Source organism: Protopterus annectens, chromosome 7.part0 (assembly GCF_019279795.1).
Source record: "Protopterus annectens isolate FY-2018-M chromosome 7.part0, PAN1.0, whole genome shotgun sequence".
NCBI lineage: Eukaryota > Metazoa > Chordata > Ceratodontiformes > Protopteridae > Protopterus > Protopterus annectens.
The window spans coordinates 211,882,656-211,901,036 of NC_056739.1; the positions used below are offsets into that span (position 1 = coordinate 211,882,656).

Genomic DNA, 18,381 nt, shown 5'->3' on the forward strand with positions numbered 1-18,381 from the left:
CAAGATCATTAGTAGCCATCCTACAATGCCATACCTGCTACACCCACACAACAATTACCTTGAAGTTATCAATATCATTAGTACCCATTCAAAGATGTCATACCTTTTTCACCCGCACAAGAACTACCTAGCAGTTATCAATGTCATTAGTACCCATCCTACAATGCCATACCTGTTTCACCCACACAACAATTACCTTGAAGTTATCAATATCATCAGTACCCATTTAAAGATGACATACCTTTTTCACCCGCACAAGAATTACCTAGGAGTTATCAATGTCATTAGTACCCATTCTACAATACCATACCTGTTTTACCCGCACACGAATTACCTAGCAGTTATCAATGTTATTAGTACCCATTCTACAATGCCATACCTGTTTCACCTGCACAAGAATTACCTAGCAGTTATCAATGTCATTAGTACCCATTCTACAATGCCATACCTGTTTCACCTGCACAATAACTACCTAGCAGTTATCAATGTCATTAGTACACAGTGTACAATGCCATACCTGTTTCACGTGCACAAGAATTACCCAGCAGTTATCAGTGTCATTACTACCCATTCTACAATACCATACCTGTTTCACCTGCATAAGAATTACCTAGCAGCTATCAATGTGATTAGTACCCATTCTACAATGCCATGCCGTTTTCACCTGTAAAAGAATTACCTAGCGGTTATCAATATCATTAGTACCCATTCTAGAATGCCATACATGTTTCAACTGCACAAGAAATACCTAGCAGTTTTCAATGTCATTAGTACCCATTCTACAATCCATACCTGTTTCACCTGCACAAGAATTACCTAGGAGCTATCAATGTCATTTGTACCCATTCTATAATGTCGTACCTTTTTCACCTGCACAAGAATTACCTAGCAGTTAACAATGTCATTAGTACCCATTCTACAATGCCATACCTGTTTCACCCGCACAAGAATTACCTAGCAGTTATCAATGTCATTAGTACCCATTCTACATTATCATACCTGTTTCACCTGCACAATAATTACCTAGCAGTTATCAATGTCATTACTATACCTTCTACAATGCCACACCTGTTTCACCTTCTCAATAATTACCTAGGAATTATCAATGTCATTAGTACCCATTCTGCAATGCCTTACCTGTTTCACCTGCACATTAATTACCTAGCAGTTATCAATGTCATTACTACCCCTTATACAATGCCATATCTGTTTCACCTTCTCAAGAATTACCTAGGAGTTATCAATGTCATTAGTACCCATTCTGCTATGCCATACCTGTTTCACCTGCAAAAGAGTTACCCAGCATTTATCAATAACATTAGTACCCATTCTACAATGCCATAACTTTTTCAGCTGCACAGTAATTACCTAGCAGCTATCAATGTCATTAGTACCCATTCTACAATGCCATGCCTGTTTCACCCACACAAGAATTACCAAGCAGTTATCAGTGTCATTAGTAGCCATTCTACAATGCAGTACTTGTTTCACCTGCACAAGAATTACCTAGGAGTTATCAATGTTATTAATACCCATTCTACTTTACCATACCAGTTTCACCTGCACAACAATTACGTAGCAGTTATCAGTGTCATTAGTACCCATTCTACAATGCCATACCTGTTTCACCTTCTCAAGAATTACCTAGCAGTTATCAATGTCATTACTACCCCTTCTACAATGCCATACCTGTTTCACCTTCTCAAGAATTACCTAGGAGTTATCAATATCATTAGTACCCATTCTACAATGCCACACCTGTTTCACCTGCACAAGAATTACCTAGCATTTATCAATGTCATTAGTACCCATTCACCAATGCCATACCTGTTTCACCTGCACAAGAATTACCTAGCAGGTATCGATGTAATTAGTACCCATTCTACAATGCCATACCTTTTTCATCTGCACAAGAATTACTTAGCAGTTATCAATGTCATTAGTACCCATTCTACAATGCCATACCCGTTTCACTTGCGGAAGAATTACCTAGCAGTTTTTAATGTTGTTAGTACCCATTCTACAATGTCATACCTGTTTCACCTGCACAATAATTACCTAGCAGTTATCAATGTCATTACTACACCTTCTACAATGCCACACCTGTTTCACCTTCTCAAGAATTACCTAGGAGTTATCAATGTTATTAGTACCCATTCTGCAATGCCATACCTGTTTTACAAGCAAAAGAATTACCCAGCAGTTATCAATAACATTAGTACCCATTCTACAATGCCGTAACTTTTTCATCTACACGGTAATTACCTAGCAGCTATCAATGTGATTAGTACCCATTCTACAATGCCATACCTGTTTCACCCTCACAAGAATTACCTAGGAGTTATCAATGTCATTAGAACCTATTCTACAATGCCATCCCTGTTTCACCTGCACAAGAATTACCTAGGATAGGAGTTATCAGTGTCATTAATACCCATTCTACTATACCATACCGGTTTCACCTGCACAAGAATTATGCAGCAGTATTCAATGTCATTACTACCCCTTCTACAATGCCATACCTGTTTCACCTTCTCAAGAATTACCTAGGAGTTATCAATGTCATTAGTACCCATTCTACAGTGCCATACCTGTTTCACTAGGACAAGAATTACCTAGCAGTTATCAGTGTCCTTAGTACCCATTCTGCAATGCCATACCTTTTTCACCTGCACAATAATTACCTAGCAGCTATCAATGTCATTAGTACTCATTCTGCAATGCCATACCTGTTTCACCTGTAAAAGTATTACCCAGCAGATATCAATGACATTAATACCCATTCTACAATGCCATACCTTTTTCACCTGCACAAGAATTACCTAGCAGTTATCAATGTCATTATCACCCATTCTACAATGCCATACCAGTTTTACTTGCACAAAAATTACCTAGCAGTTATCAATGTCATTAGTACCCATTCTGCAATGCCATACCTGTTTCACCTACACAAGAATTACCTAGCAGTTATCAATGTCATTAGTTCCCATTCTACAACGCCATACCTGTTTCACCTACACAAGAATTACCCAGCAGTTATCAATGTCATTGGTACCCATTCTAAAATGCCATTCCTGTTTCACCCGCACAAGAAATACCAAGCAGTTATCAGTGTCATTAGTACCCATTCCACTATGCTATACCCGTTTCACTTGCACAATAATTACCTAGCAGTTTTTATTGTCATTAGTACCCATTCTGCAATGCCATACCTGTTTCACCCACTCAAGAATTACCTAGGGGTTATCAATGTCATTAGAACCCATTCTACAATGCCATACCTGTTTCACCTGCACAAGAATTACCTAGGAGTTATCAATGTCATTAATACTCATTCTACTATGCCATACCGGTTTCACCTGCACAAGAATTACATGGCAGTTTTCAATGTCATTACTACCCCTTCTACAATGCCATACCTATTTCACCTTCTCAAGAATTACCTAGGAGTTATCAATGTCATTAGTACCCGTTCTGCAATCCCTTACCTGTTTCACCTGCACAAGACTTACCTAGCAGTTTTCAATGTCATTACTACCCCTTCTGCAGTGCCATGCCTGTTTCACCTTCTCAAGAATTACCTAGGAGTTATCAATGTCATTATACCCATTCTGCAATGCCTTACTTGTTTCACCTGCAGAAGAGTTACCTAGCAATTATCAATGTCATTAGTACCTCTTCTACAATGCCATACCTGTTTCACCTTCTCAATAATTACCTAGGAGTTATCAATGTCATTAGTACCCATTCTGCAATGCCATACCTTTTTCACCTGCACAGTAATTACCTAGCAGCTCTCAATGTCATTAGTACCCATTCTACAATGCCATACCTGTTTCACCCGCAGAAGAATTACCTAGCAGTTATCAATGCCATTAGCACCCATTCTCCAGTGCCAAACCTTTTTCATCTGCACAAGAATTACCTAACAATTATCAATGTCATTAGTACCCATTTCACAATGTTATACCTTTTTCACCTGCACAAGCATTACCTAGCAGTTACTCCAGGGACCTGAACCGAATTACCACAATCAACAGAACATGCTGGAGGGACAGGTTCATAATCCAGAGACTACCCATGCTTTGGAATAGACTTCCCATACATGTCAAGCAGAGCACCTCACTGGCCCTTTTCCATAGAAATCTTGATGAGTGGATGGGAAATAGAAAGTTCAATCTGGGGATCACTCTGGTGACTCTACTTGACACAGGCACTGGGAACTAACGACGGCATGATGCTCATAGGTTCATAGGTTCATAGGTTCATACTAGGCTATCTGCCCGAGGGCATTTACAAGCCTAGCCCATCGTTTTGTGGCTTACGCCACCCCTTTAGTATGGGGAACTATACCCATTATTTTGCTGTGCCTCTGTCGAGCAGTGACACTGAGGTAATCCCTGGGGTATATCTGCGATCTCCCATCCATTGGTCAAGATTTCTCTTGAACAAGGCCAGCGAGGTGCTCTGCCTCACATGTACCGGGATTTTGTTCCACAGCATAGGGAGTCTTTGGGTGATGAATCTATCCCTCCAGCACGTCCTATTAATAGCCGTGTCGAGGTTTAAGTCTCCTGCCCTTGTGGCTCTGATGGATCTAGATTTTTTGAGGTGAAGCATATTCATCAAATCTGGGTTTGACATGGCCTTGTATGTTAGGCAAAGGTCACCTCTGAGCAAGCGGTAGGCGACTGAATAGAGCTGGAGTTCTTTCAGTCGGGCAGCATAGGACAGATTTTTGAGACCCTTTATCCTTTTGGTGAGGAACTTTTGTGGCCTCTCCAGCTGCTGCAAGTGTCGGGTCAGATACATTCCGAATGGGGCATTGTACTCAATCATTGGTCTGATGAGTGATGAGTAAAGGGAGACTATGACCTCCCTTGATCTAGATGAGAATCCCTTCATGATAAGGTGGGCAATGTAGAAGGTCTTCCTAACTACTTTAGCTACATGGGTGTCGAATGACAGACTACTATCAACCTGGGTCCCCAGGTCCCTGATAACTTCTTCTGTGCTCAGTGGATTGCCACCTATATGGTAGCTAGGGGTAACCTTGTTTTTCCCGAAGGGTATGACTATGCATTTCTTGGCATTTAACTTTAGGCCATGGCTCTGGCACCAGTTATCCGTTTCTGTGAGACCCTTCTGAAGGATATCTGTGTCAGATGTGTTTTCGACTATGGCACCCAGTTTGCAGTCATCTGCAAACTTTGTCAGCCATAACCCTCCCGTGTTTGCCTGTACTTCGGAAAAGTAGATGCCAAACAAGAGTGGGCCCAGGACTGAGCCCTGTGGGACACCACTTGTGACAGGCTTTGAGTCTGACATGGCGCCAGCAACTCTGACCCTGTGGGTTCTGTCACTCAGCCAGTTTGCAACCCATCTTGTGATGTATGGGTTTACATTTAAGCTGATGAGTTTTTCAATGATACCCGAGTGGGGTATTGTATCGAAGGCCTTAGCCAGGTCGAGGTAGGCTGTATGGACTGCCTTTCCTCATCAATGGCTTTGGTGACTGTTTCAAAAGTCAACCAAGTTTAAAAGGCATGATCTGCCTTTGACAAAGCCAAACTGGGTTGGATCCAAAGTCTGCAAATTCCCTATGTCTTTATTTATGAGGTCCATTATGATCCTCTCCATGGCTTTGCAGATAAGGCTTGTCAAGCTAATGGGCGGTAATTTCCAGGGTCGGTGGAGGCACCGCATTTGTGAAGTGGGACCACAGTTGCAGTGCGCCACTCCCTGGTGCGTATCCAGAGGTAAGACTTTGATTAAACAGCTGTCCTAGCTGTGGGTTTAATTCCTCATTGAGTTCATGGAGCACACAGCCGGGGACACCATCAGGTCCCATGGATGCTGTGTTTTTGCTTTGGAGAGAGCAGTTCTCACTTGGGCGCTGGAGATGTTTGGGGGCTGCAATCGCTTGGTATAGATATCTCTCCTTTTGGGGAGGGGAGAAGTTTGCACTGAACCTGTCAGCCAGTATGTTGGCAATGTCTGTAGGATCAGTAATCTTCACATCATTTTGAACTAGTTCTGAGCATATCTGGGAGTTTCCTCCTAGGTTTCTAACATAGCTAAAGAAGGCCTTATGATTGTCTTTTGAGTCTTTAGCTATTTTTCTCTCGAAATTTGCTTTGGATGATTTTATGAGAGCTCTTAGTTTTTACTTATAGTGATCAAGGGTGTCTTACCTTTTAAGGATTTTGCTCTATCTTGTAGTAGCTTCCTCCTTTTGTTGTAGAGTTTGTTTATGGCTGGGGTCCACCAGACTGGACGCTTGCCTTTGGTACAAAGAGTCTTTGTTTTGCTTGGGATTGCCTTATCCATGCAGTCCTGCAGGTGCTGGTAGAAGGCATTTGTAAGTGATTCAGCGGCTTGAGTACTGTTTTCCGCCTCGGGGCCTTAAAGGAGACCACACTAGTCTTTAGAAGTGTGAAGTCGGCTTTTGAGAAGTTCTTTACTGTGGTCTTTTTATTTCAGGTGGGGTGGGATGAGGACCTCCAGCGAGATTAGTTTGTGATCTGATCTCACCAGTGAGGGGTATACTTCCGGTGTTGAACATTGTGCTCCCATGTTCGTGATGATGAGATCAAGTATGTTATCTCCTCTTGTGGGGATGGTGACTAGTTGTTCCATGGCATTTGAGTTTATGAATTCCAGGAACTTTTGGGCTAGGGTGTTTGGGCTTGAGTAGTGTTCCCAGTCTATATTAGGGTAATTGAAGTCACCTAGTATGATGGTGTTTGGTGATACATTTATCCCTTCTAGTGTTTTCAGGAAGGCCATGTGAGGTTCCTGAGTTTGTGAGGGTGGCCTGTAACATGCTACAATTTGCAGAGCAGTCTTGCCTACGGTTAATTGCACCTGGATGGTCTCCGATGCATCGTGCATTGCCACCAGTCTTGAGGTGTGGGTGTCCTTGATGAATATGGATACCCTCCTTTCTTGGTATTGTCCGGATTTTGGGGCCGGAACGCATGATATGAGGTAAAACCTGATAGCGCTGGGGTGCTCTCAGGAGCCTTGAACCAGGTTTCTGTCACAGCACAGACATCGATGTTCTCCATACTGAGAAGGGCCTCGAGTGCGTGCATTTTGAGATTTAGACTTCTGGCATTGAGCAGCATTACCCTTAGTTTTTTCCTTTTTGTGTTCTAGGGTGGTAGGTTTAGAATTTGAGCCTTGCCTAAAAAGGCACTATGGGGTGGCAAGAGCCTTTGCCAATATCCGAATCCCAGGGTGACAGGTGCAAGCCGTCCCTTGCGAAGCAGCGTGGCTTGTCCAGCATGTCATCCCAGGCAGACAGATACTGGATCCCCTTTGAATGACACCAGTGTTTAAGCCAATTGTTAAAGCTGATCATCTTATCTCTGTATTGTGGCATCATTCTTGGTGAAGGTAGGATACTGCTCAAGGTCAGGGTCATACCTGCCTGGGCTACATAATCAGAGAGCTCCTCAATGTCTCTTTTCATGTAGTCCAAGGAGGTACGTCTCAGGTCGTTTACACCAGCGTGGACAATGACTGAGTCATATTTGTACCTGCTGTTGAGAGACCTGAGTGCTTGCGTTATGTGGCGGATTCTAGCGCCCAACAGGCAGCTTACTGTGACCTTCTCCTTACTCAGTCTGGTGAGCGGGACGCCAGTGTGTCTGACTATGGAGTCACCAATGACTAGTGTGTCTGGCATTGTGTTTGGCCTTAAGGGCTGTGACTGTTTGACACTCTGACTGTGAGGTCTATGTGTTGCAGGTGTTGTGTTCTGAGGTGGTGGTTGTTTGGGTGTCTGCTTTGGTGGCCTCTGCTGTTTTGGTAGATTTTGATCAGAGCCTCCGAGTATGTCTTTGTGTGTTTATGTGTATGATTTGAGGTTGTAATGGTACTATGTGAGACTGGGTCTATAGTGTGTGTGGTAACCTTCTCCTCCTGACTGGTCTTGCCAGTCCTATGTTGAGAGAGCTCAGCCTCCAGTTTGGCCATATAGTTGCATCTCTCGCATGTATTTGTGTTTTGTGGGAGGAGGAGAGGGTTGTCTGTGTACATGAGGCAATTGTAACATTGCCTCAATATTCCCAGGTTCACCAGCTGAGCAGGAGAGGACACTAGCAACTGATCCTCGACATGCTAGAAGGATAGACAAAAAACTTTAAAAAAGATTCCGGGGGACATGGGTGACTGAGAAATGGGGGGTTGCCTTTTTGGGGTACTATCTATGACAAGAGTGCCGTATCAAGGTAATAAGTACTGTAGGAGCAAGTGCTAGGTTTAACAGATAGAGAATAGTCTACTTGGAGTCAAGTAGAGATGATCTTTTTAGTTATAGGATGCGCTGATTTGATCAGTAGTATAGTTCGAGGAAGGTAGTTTTAAGGGAAAATTTGAAGAGTGTACTTTAGGTAGCCCGAATAGTTTAAACCTGCATAACCGGCGCTGCCCTAGTGTGCAACAGTGGCAGCTCCGTGCTAAATCGCGCTAAATCGCGCTAATTCGCGCCAAAGCGTGCTTTATAGCAGGGGGCTGGAAAAGACAGGAAATGACCCAAAATGGCCAATAAACTACAAGTTACTGCTTTAAACCACTCCTCTGAGGACAAACAGGCAGCTCAGTACTCCCTACTCCCACTAGTGAGTAAAGAAACTACCCCTTGACCAAACAAGGAAAATGGAGAAAACAGGAACCAAGACAAAGCCCAGGGATCAGCAAAATCTGATCACTGGAACAAACTATTAGGGCATGTCTATGGGCTAGGCTTGTAAAGGCTCCAGGACTGTTGGCCTAGTACACACCTATGAACCTATTACTATTTTAATATATATTTTTGATGTAAAGTAGTTCTTCCACCTAATGTTTCAAACTTGGTGTAGTATATGTGCATGGTGTTTCAGGAAGTATTTTGCATCCTGAATATAAATTTTTCAAAAAATATCCAGATATTTACTTTGTGTTTTTTTTTCATTCCTTACTGCTAAAATGCGTTGTTTGTTCTAGTCATTGGGTAGTGAAGTCAACAAATAATGACATACATTTGAGTTTCAGACTTTATTTCCTTCAGAAAATGCATGCTAAACATCCTCTCATTCAAACAACTTACTAATTTTAAAGGAGTAATATTTAAAATTTGATCCTATTTTTGAACTTTTGTGCCCCCATTATTTTAGGCTTTATCCAGATTTTTTGAGCTATGAGGTCAAGACGTCCACAAACCTCTTGACTGCTGCCACTGACAGATCAATCTTACTCTCCCCCAAATACATTTGTAGTTCAGAAAATGCATGCTAACACAAATCCTGTTATTCAAGCAACTTTGCTATGAGTAATATTTAACATTTCTTCCTATTCTTGAACCTTAGTGCCCCCTTCATACCTCTTAACTGTCCAGATTTTTGCAGAATCCCTAGATTTTTGTATCATATTATTTATTAGCTTGTTTCACATAAAATTTGTGGTTTTCTGGAAAATCTCTGAAGATTGAAGTCACTAAATAATGACATTTATTTGAGCTTCAGCCTTCATATTCTTCCAAAAAAGCATGCTAACACATAGCCTGATATTCTAGCAACTTTCTAAGTTTATAAGAACATTTAAACTCTGTCCATATTTTTGAGCCCCATTATTTTAGGAATTGTCCAGATTTCTTACTCCAAGAAGTGCTCAGATGGCCCTGTTTATTTTAGGCTTTTTCCGGATATTTCAAGCTAAAAGTATGCAAAGGTCTTAACTGCTGGTCCTGCTGCCATTGCTGCATTGCTGTTATGGTTCCCAAGCACACACACACACACACACACACACACACACACACACACACACACACACACACACACACACACACACACACTTTAGCTGTCATTCATGGAAACATGTATGCACTAACACACGCAGACAGAAAAACAAATATACACAAACAGACGTACATACTCTCCTCTCTTTTTAATGCTTATTTTACTTTTACACTCACTAAACAGCAAAAACGCTGCTTTGCCAGCATAAAACAATGACTTGATCAAGTTCACTCGCACTCTTGTGCACTCACATTCAGACACACACACACACACACACACACACACACACACACACACACACACACACACACACACACGCATATACACAGACAGTATTTTATTCCTATTATTTTTGGTTTTGTGCAGATTTCTTGAACTAAGAGGTTGAGAGGTATGTCTGCTGGAGAATGTTTGTTCACCAAAAAAGAGCCATGACAGAAGTGTGATTACAAAAAAAAAAATGCCCGGGCAAGGATGAACATAATACAGAGCAATGACTACGATCTAAGCACATGAAATAGCTGCCAGTAGACTGTATTATCAAAAAAGGTAGTTGCATACATCATGAAAGATACTTGCAAGCAATCACATTAGGGAAGGTTAAATAGTCACAAAAGCAGACACACCTAATTGTATGGAGCAGAAAGATGATACACATTGATATCACAGAAAAAGTATTTCTTACTGGAGAACACTGGCTCCATGATAAGCAGGTACAAAATGTAATCCTTCAAGAAAATAGATGTGTCCGGCAACTACACTTAGGAGAATAATTCCCATACTTGTTCAGAATCTCATTTTTATCTGACGCTGAAGGCAAATTAACATATCTAATGCATAGATAATTAATGGAGGCATTTCCTGGGCAAAAGGACTGGAAGAAGGCAGTTTATGGCTGGTCCTTTGGCAGCAACAGAGGAAAGAGTGGAAAATAACAAAGGGCATTATTACTTAGCCATTCCAGTGCCCTTAGAGTTTCTACTGCTCTGTGAGATTGGGATATGAAAGAAACATTCAGAATCTGGATTTAGTCTAGCAGTCTGACTATTCTACATTAGCACAATCAAAGACAGGGAAGAAAAGCATTTTGGAAATGAGGAAACAAAGACACACATATAGTGGTTCTTTAAAGGACCACAATGGAAAAATTTTAACTATATCTTAAGTTTGGCTCATTACAACCCTGTATTTTCCAGATAGAAGTCACTACTAATTTTATTCTGTTTGTAACCCTGAACGTTGTCCTGGGGCAGACATCCTGATGAGAATTTGTTTTCTTCTAAAGAAAAATCTTCTCCATGATACACTGTAAGTGCACAGTTTAAGAGATTACAGTGTCCATGGCTGGACTGTCACATGACAGTTCCGTTCACTTAGAATGCAAGAAATGGGAAGGGCAGCTACTTCTGAGAGGCCTCAGTAACTGTATCAGTTACTGTTACGCAGTGCCTTTTACAAATGTGTTTCCTACTAATGTGTTACACATTCTGTGAAAAAAGCTTCCAGAACTACGAGCTCATTGCCGAGATAACAAACTTTTTTAGACGTTCAACTTTGATCTACTTCACTTCCTTTTCAACTTACTCCTCTCATATTCCAACCCTCAGCTAGCAAGAGTATCTATCATATTTCAACCCTGCTAGGTTTGGCTAATTAGTCAACTTTCCATGACAATACACATGAAACACATTTGTTTTCAGTCTGTCTGGTGTGCCAGTAAAAGTGTAGCACTTTCATAGTAAATCATGTTACAAAAATGCTTTTATCAAGCCTTAACATAAAGGTGTCTTAAGTATTCCTGAAAACATGACTGTGGCTGACCAAATTTGCAGATGACTGCAAACTGGGTGCCATAATCGACTCTCCAGCCGACACAAGCATCCTCCAAAAGGGCCTCATAGAAACAGACAACTGGTGCCAGAGCCATGGCCTCAAGCTAAATGCCAAAAAGTGTATAGTCATCCCCTTTAGCAAAAACAAAGTGCCCACAAATTACCACATAGGTGGTAATCCAATAAGTACAGAAGAAGTAATTAGGGACCTGGGGACCTAAGTTGATAGCAATCTCTCATTTGACAACCATGTGGCCAAAGTGGTTAGAAAAACATTTTATATAGCCCACCTAATCATGAAGGGATTCACATCTAGATCAGGGGAGGTCATCGTGCCTCTTTACTCATCCCTCATCAGGCCCATAATTGAGTACATTGCCCCTTTTGGGATGTACCTTACCAGACACCTGAAGCAACTGGAAAGACCCCAAAAGTACCTCACCAAGAGGATCAAAGGGCTCAAACAGATGCCATATGCTGCCCGGTTAAAGAAACTCCAGCTCTACTCAGTGGCATACCGCCTGCTCAGAGACGATCTGTGCCTGATGTATAAAGCCATGTCCAACCCGGAATTAATGGACATGCTGCACCTCAGAAAATGCGCTCGAGAGACTTGAACCTCAGCACTGAAATAAATAGGACATGCTGGAGGGACAGATTCATAACCCAGAGGCTCCCTTCACTCTGGAATAAAATCCCAGTCCAGGTTAGGCAGAGTCCTTCATTGACTCTCTTCAAGAGGAATCTTGATGAGTGGATGGGAGATCGTAGGTTTACCCCGGGTATCACTTCTGTGTCACTGTTAAACAGAGGCACAGTATACTAACCTCGAAAAAGGGCATAGCAAAATTAATTTAAAGTGGGTGGCGAAAGCCAAACACACTCTGGCTAGGCTTATAAATGCCCTAGGGCAGATAGCCTAGTATGCACCTCTGAACCTACGAACCTATACCTGTAATATACACAGATTACAATTTATTTTGGCCACTCACAGATTTAGCTATATCTGCTAGTTACTACTCTGATCATAAAGAATACATAGAATTGCAGTCTTCTGCCTTGTTATCTCTTAGTCATACCAGTGATTTCACCCTATATTTGTAAGTGCTACTGCTTTAGTATGCACATATTCATTGGGGTTATGATTTTTTTGATGCAACTTAATATATTCTTTCCTTCATGCAGTGCTGTGCCTACTATCACTGTTCCAAACAGTGTGTATACTGTCCTTGCTCAGTCAAAAGTGTTTTCCAGTGCATGCTGCCACAAAAACACTTTTCTATTAACTGATATCCAAAATTTCATATATTTCCTTCAGAAGCTAGATAAGCATGTCTACCTCTACCAGTATGTTTTATATCTCAAGCATTTTTGAAACAATTTGCAGTTGATTAAGTAACAATTTCAGTACAGTCTGTTGTAATTCCTGTTAACTTTTTTCCTCATGCGTATCACTTGTATTCACAGTTTTCATCATCCCCCACTCAGAGCTGTTATCACTTTGTGCACTTCTTGTAACTCAGATACCATAGACCCTATTCAGATATCCATTGGAAGTAATAAAATCAGACAGACATACAAATGTTCACTGTTTAACACTATTCCAAAGTGTCTATGTGAACCTCTCACAGTCCATCTTCAAACAAGGAAAACATCAGCAGTGCCTACTGTGATGATGTGAGGAAGTGCCAGCTGTGCAGGGGGGGGGGGGGGAGGAGGGCAGTGCAGATGTAGCATATGCCAGCATAGCTAGTTGGAGTTGTGTAAAGAATTATATCTCATTTGAATATCAAAGTGATTTGTACAGATGCTTGTGTTAAAATGTATTTGCAAAGTTGCTTGTGTTAAAAATGTGTCAACAGTGGGTCCTGCTGGACAAATGTCAGACTGTATTGTTGTAACAGATGAAATGCATATATTTTAACAAAGGATATTGGAAGGGAAGGGGTTAACCTCAGCCTAGCTAATCTTAAGAAAAGAGCCTGAAATTAAATAACTTGGTTTAGGCCGTAAAGATTTTTTCTCACACGTCTGAATGCTGCCAGAGAATAGCCTGTTAGTTTCTGCAGGAAGGGTGGAAGTGTTGGATTTGTTTTACAGTTTCCAGATGTTGTAATAAACCTTAGTTAAAGTTCTGTGTGTGCATTGTTACACATCAGTGCCAGATCCTGGCTTAGTTTCTAGTGAAGGAGTAGTGTGGAACGACAGTCATGTGACCTGATATGATGTCATTCTGTAGCCAGCACTGAAACTGTATTTGAATACTAGCGATAGATGTGAGGTGTGCACTCTGTTTTTGGACCTGACAAGACACTCATCCCCGTTTATCGTGCCTTGCTTTAGTAAGTAACTAGGGAACAGTAATTCTTCAGTCAGTTAGAAAAATATAGTGAAATTAGATTCTGATGAAGTCTTGGTTATAGACCGATGAAAGTGCTTAATCTTGTTGGCTCATTATTAATACATTTTTAAATTTATTGCAGGCCTGATGGTGTCTTCAGTACCTTCAGTTTTTGGATTGTCTGCATTTGTTGTTCCTGGTTCCTGGTTTGTGTCTTATGCAGATCTTCTCACTTTGTGGCCACACATAGCTGTAGCAGTAAAGAAACACTGCTGACAGACTGCAAACAATGGACATCAAGTAGGTGTTCCTGTAGCTCTGTTCTGCAGTGCATGTGGGCATGCACACATACACACACACACACATACACACACACACACACACACACACACACACACACACACACACACACACACACACACACACACATACAAACACTGTATCACTCAAGAAAAAGCTAGTATACACTTCTTTACTATAACAACTGTAATGCCCAAACCAAGCACCAAAAAGTCAGGACAACACACCACTGCAATGCAACAGTTAGCATGTAATTTATCAACATCTAACACTTCATACTTACAGCATCCACAGACATAAGAAAGAAACAATGACAGACCACACCAAAAGGGTACAATTTCTGCAGTCCCAGCTCTCTCTCTTATACACACACACACACACACACACACACACACACACACACACACACACACACACACACACACACACACACACACACACCCTCTGCATGTAATTTCTACATATCACAGTCATGAATACACAAATACACAGTCTACATCATGCATTACAGTATCACATCTGATTTCACTTATGCAGCCACAATAATATATGACAGAATGTGAAAAATATGTTATCCAGTGATTGAAATACTATTTATGTGAAAAATGCATCACTATATATGCAGTGATAGACATATGTTAACAAAAAACATAACACAAACAAGCAAAATATGTTTCCATTCTATCCTGCATATACAAGACACATATACTGAGGGGCAGAAATACACATACTGTGCCCTGTAACAGTTGGTCTTTGCCCACGTCATCACAACTTTAATGCTTCAATGGCTCAGAATGACCCCAGTTATTGGTCATTTTAAGCCCAGAAATTTCCCCTCAAAGAAGAGAATCAAACCCTGCACTCTGTACCTTAACCATTATGTCATTTCCTCCTTCCGTTAAATGTTAGGCTGTCAGTCACCAGACTATTACAGGCCTGCTCAGTAAGCAGAGGTCAGAATCAAACCTTGTGCCTTATATTTTTGAGGAAAGGTCCTTAACTATTAGGCCAGTCCCTTCCATATAGTGTGTCACCACATGCTGCAAACAAACACATAGTATGACCTGACTATCCACCATGGGAATCTACATCAAAGGTTTGATGAAGTATGCTGCTTACCTGTGCATGGTTATCATCCACCTGATTTCAGTTATGCAGCCACAATAATATATGACAGAATGTGAAAAATATGTTATCCAGTGATTGAAATACTATTTATGTGAAAAATGCATCACTATATATGCAGTGATAGACATATGTTAACAAAAAACATAACACAAACAAGCAAAATATGTTTCCATTCTATCCTGCATATACAAGACACATATACTGAGGGGCAGAAATACACATACTGTGCCCTGTAACAGTTGGTCTTTGCCCACGTCATCACAACTTTAATGCTTCAATGGCTCAGAATGACCACAGTTATTGGCCATTTTAAGCCTAGAAATTTCCCCTCAAAGAAGAGAATCAAACCCTGCACTCTGTACCTTAACCATTATGTCATTTCCTCCTTCCGTTAAATGTTAGGCTGTCAGTCACCAGACTATTACAGGCCTGCTCAGTAAGCAGAGGTCAGAATCAAACCTTGTGCCTTATATTTTTGAGGAAAGGTCCTTAACTATTAGGCCAGTCCCTTCCATATAGTGTGTCACCACATGCTGCAAACAAACACATAGTATGACCTGACTATCCACCATGGGAATCTACATCAAAGGTTTGATGAAGTATGCTGCTTACCTGTGCATGGTTATCATCCACCTGCTGTGCTATCAACTGAAATGTACTCAGCTGTGAAGAGAGCAACTGCTACAGGAGCTGTACAGGCAAAGAAAAACAATTCAGATTACTGCATTGACATTGCTTTCCACATGAAATAAAAAATACAAGATGAACAAACGGTGCCTCATCATTTAGATCACCTGCCTGAAACATGCTGGATGAGCCACATGCTGTTGTCACCAGCCAATCCACTATAGATTAAAGATAACAGCAAGACACCAAGCTGTCTCAAAATGAGTAACACCAATTCACAGTATGTGAGCCACTAACTGTTGACACTCAGTGACTGCTGTAACACTTTATTGTACCGCCATGGCTGTCACGTTCCTTTGTTCAGCTAACTACCCTCAATTTTCAAAACATCTAGTCATGTTAAAAACAAAAGATTGCATGCTACCTACCTTTTTCTTTTCCTGTACTGCAATTTTCTGACTTGATGATGTTCTGTCTTCTTTCTGTGAAAAACTGAAAATTGTAGGCAGTGCATTTCTCTTCAAATGTCGATGAGTCTGCCATTTCAGCAGGCCTTTGGGAAGAAGTTTCTTCATCAGATTAGTTTCAAACATGCAATCCTCAAAATGCTTTTAGCACAAGTAATACTTGGCTCTCTTGCTGTGTATCACATCCTTGACAAATAATGGTATGTGTCCCACGTTGGTTCACATTGACTCACCCACAAAGTACAAAGGTGAACATCCCTGGGGAAGGCATGTACAGACACGCCATCCTCAAGTCATTAAGCGTGTGTGGCACATGCATCGTTTAAACAGTGGGCATGTTGTGATGAAGAATGTTCCTGAGAAAAGAAAGGAAAAATCAGAGTCATTCTCTTAAATATATCATTAACCTGTTCTACTTTCTGCCTCAGTCAAAAAATTATAAGTCTTGCATTTTCAAACCTGCTAAGTTTACACATGATAAAAATGAGATGCAATTAGACACCATTATCAGTTTAGTTACTATACTTTCTGAAATGTCTGCACCATATTTATGATAATAACTCACTACTGCATGTTATATTTACGCTCTCTCACTGTATGTCCACATTAACTACACCTAACAGTTATGCACATTATTGCATTCCACACTGATGTGAAACAAATACACTACTTATATTTAAGCAGTATAAACTAGAGTTTGTACGCAGCTAGTTTCTTAGCAATATCATTGGCGAGGCCTAAATTTCCCAATGTTCACTTTTGTAAGGGTTCTGGCCAATGCCTTAAATTTACATCTTGTATGATATAGTGATGTAGTCTTCAAAATATCATCACGCATACTTCTCTTTCTCGGTAATATATACAAGGTGCCACATTGTGCCTAATGCAAATGTGCTGAGACCATGTGCCTTTAAACATTTCAACAATCATATCATGCGTACCAGCCACAAAATCTCTTAACAATCATACAGTGAAAAAATAACATTATAATAACAACTGTTGCAATAAGGGTACATTTTCCAACAATTTTTGTTAAAACTCAGTGATGCCTACATTTTTTTCCACTGCATCAGTGTCTTCTGTGACAAACTTAATCAATGTCATTCATACCCATTCTACAATGTCATACCTGTTTCAACTGCATAAGAATAACCTAGCAGTAACTATTGATCAGATGTTGTCGACAAGCCTCACAGTGAAGCGATCATCACAAGTTTTGAATATAAAACCATCTAGATATAAATCACCAGAATAAGTATGTGAGATGAGCAATAGCAACCTGTAGACTGTCCAGTCATTGAGTAACATCTACCAACATTTGTCCAGTATCCCCCTCATATTCCAACTTTCATCTGGAAACAAAAATAATAAAGAAACAATGATCATTTCTTCCTCTCCAGCATACAAGTCTGCACAGTGCTGTACTACAAGCAATGATATGTATCAGGAAGCACACAGTTTGTTATGGAATCAGTACAACCTAACAGCTTGTCATGACAACCTTTGTCCTGCCCTTAGTGCACACCTCTGTTCCTACTGAGTGCACTTTTTTTTCTTTGACCATGCTAACAGCAAAAAATAAAGACTTCAGGCCATATTAATCGACACCTACATCAAGTGTACACAAGCTGTGCTAAAGAGCATCCCTACTGCATTGCTTGTGCTTTCCAGTCACTAAGAAATATTGGAGTCGGTGTACACATAGTCCGCACTTTGTGGTAACCTTAATGAAACGCCACAATATTTAAGGCTGCAAGAAAATGAATAGGAAAGCTAAAACTAGGAGGAAGAAAGTAGGACTCAGGCTTGTGTTGCTGTTCCCTTAGATTGGTGCACACCAGCCATGCCCATACTCTGTCATGTCAGCTGTTCTGCTGATTTCTTTTTGAGGTACCTCTTACACC

At 40.8% G+C, this 18,381-nt stretch overlaps 1 long non-coding RNA gene across 1 annotated transcript in view; it reads right to left on the reverse strand.

The window, feature by feature from the left end:
- Positions 1 to 18,381, reverse strand: part of LOC122805799 — a 65,060-nt gene that overhangs the window by 22,056 nt on the left and 24,623 nt on the right. The window contains exons 2-3 of the long non-coding RNA XR_006365451.1: positions 16,439 to 16,833; positions 15,996 to 16,073 (exon numbers count right to left, since the gene is read on the reverse strand). This is a non-coding gene — a long non-coding RNA (uncharacterized LOC122805799). The remainder of the gene's footprint in view (positions 1 to 15,995; positions 16,074 to 16,438; positions 16,834 to 18,381) is intronic.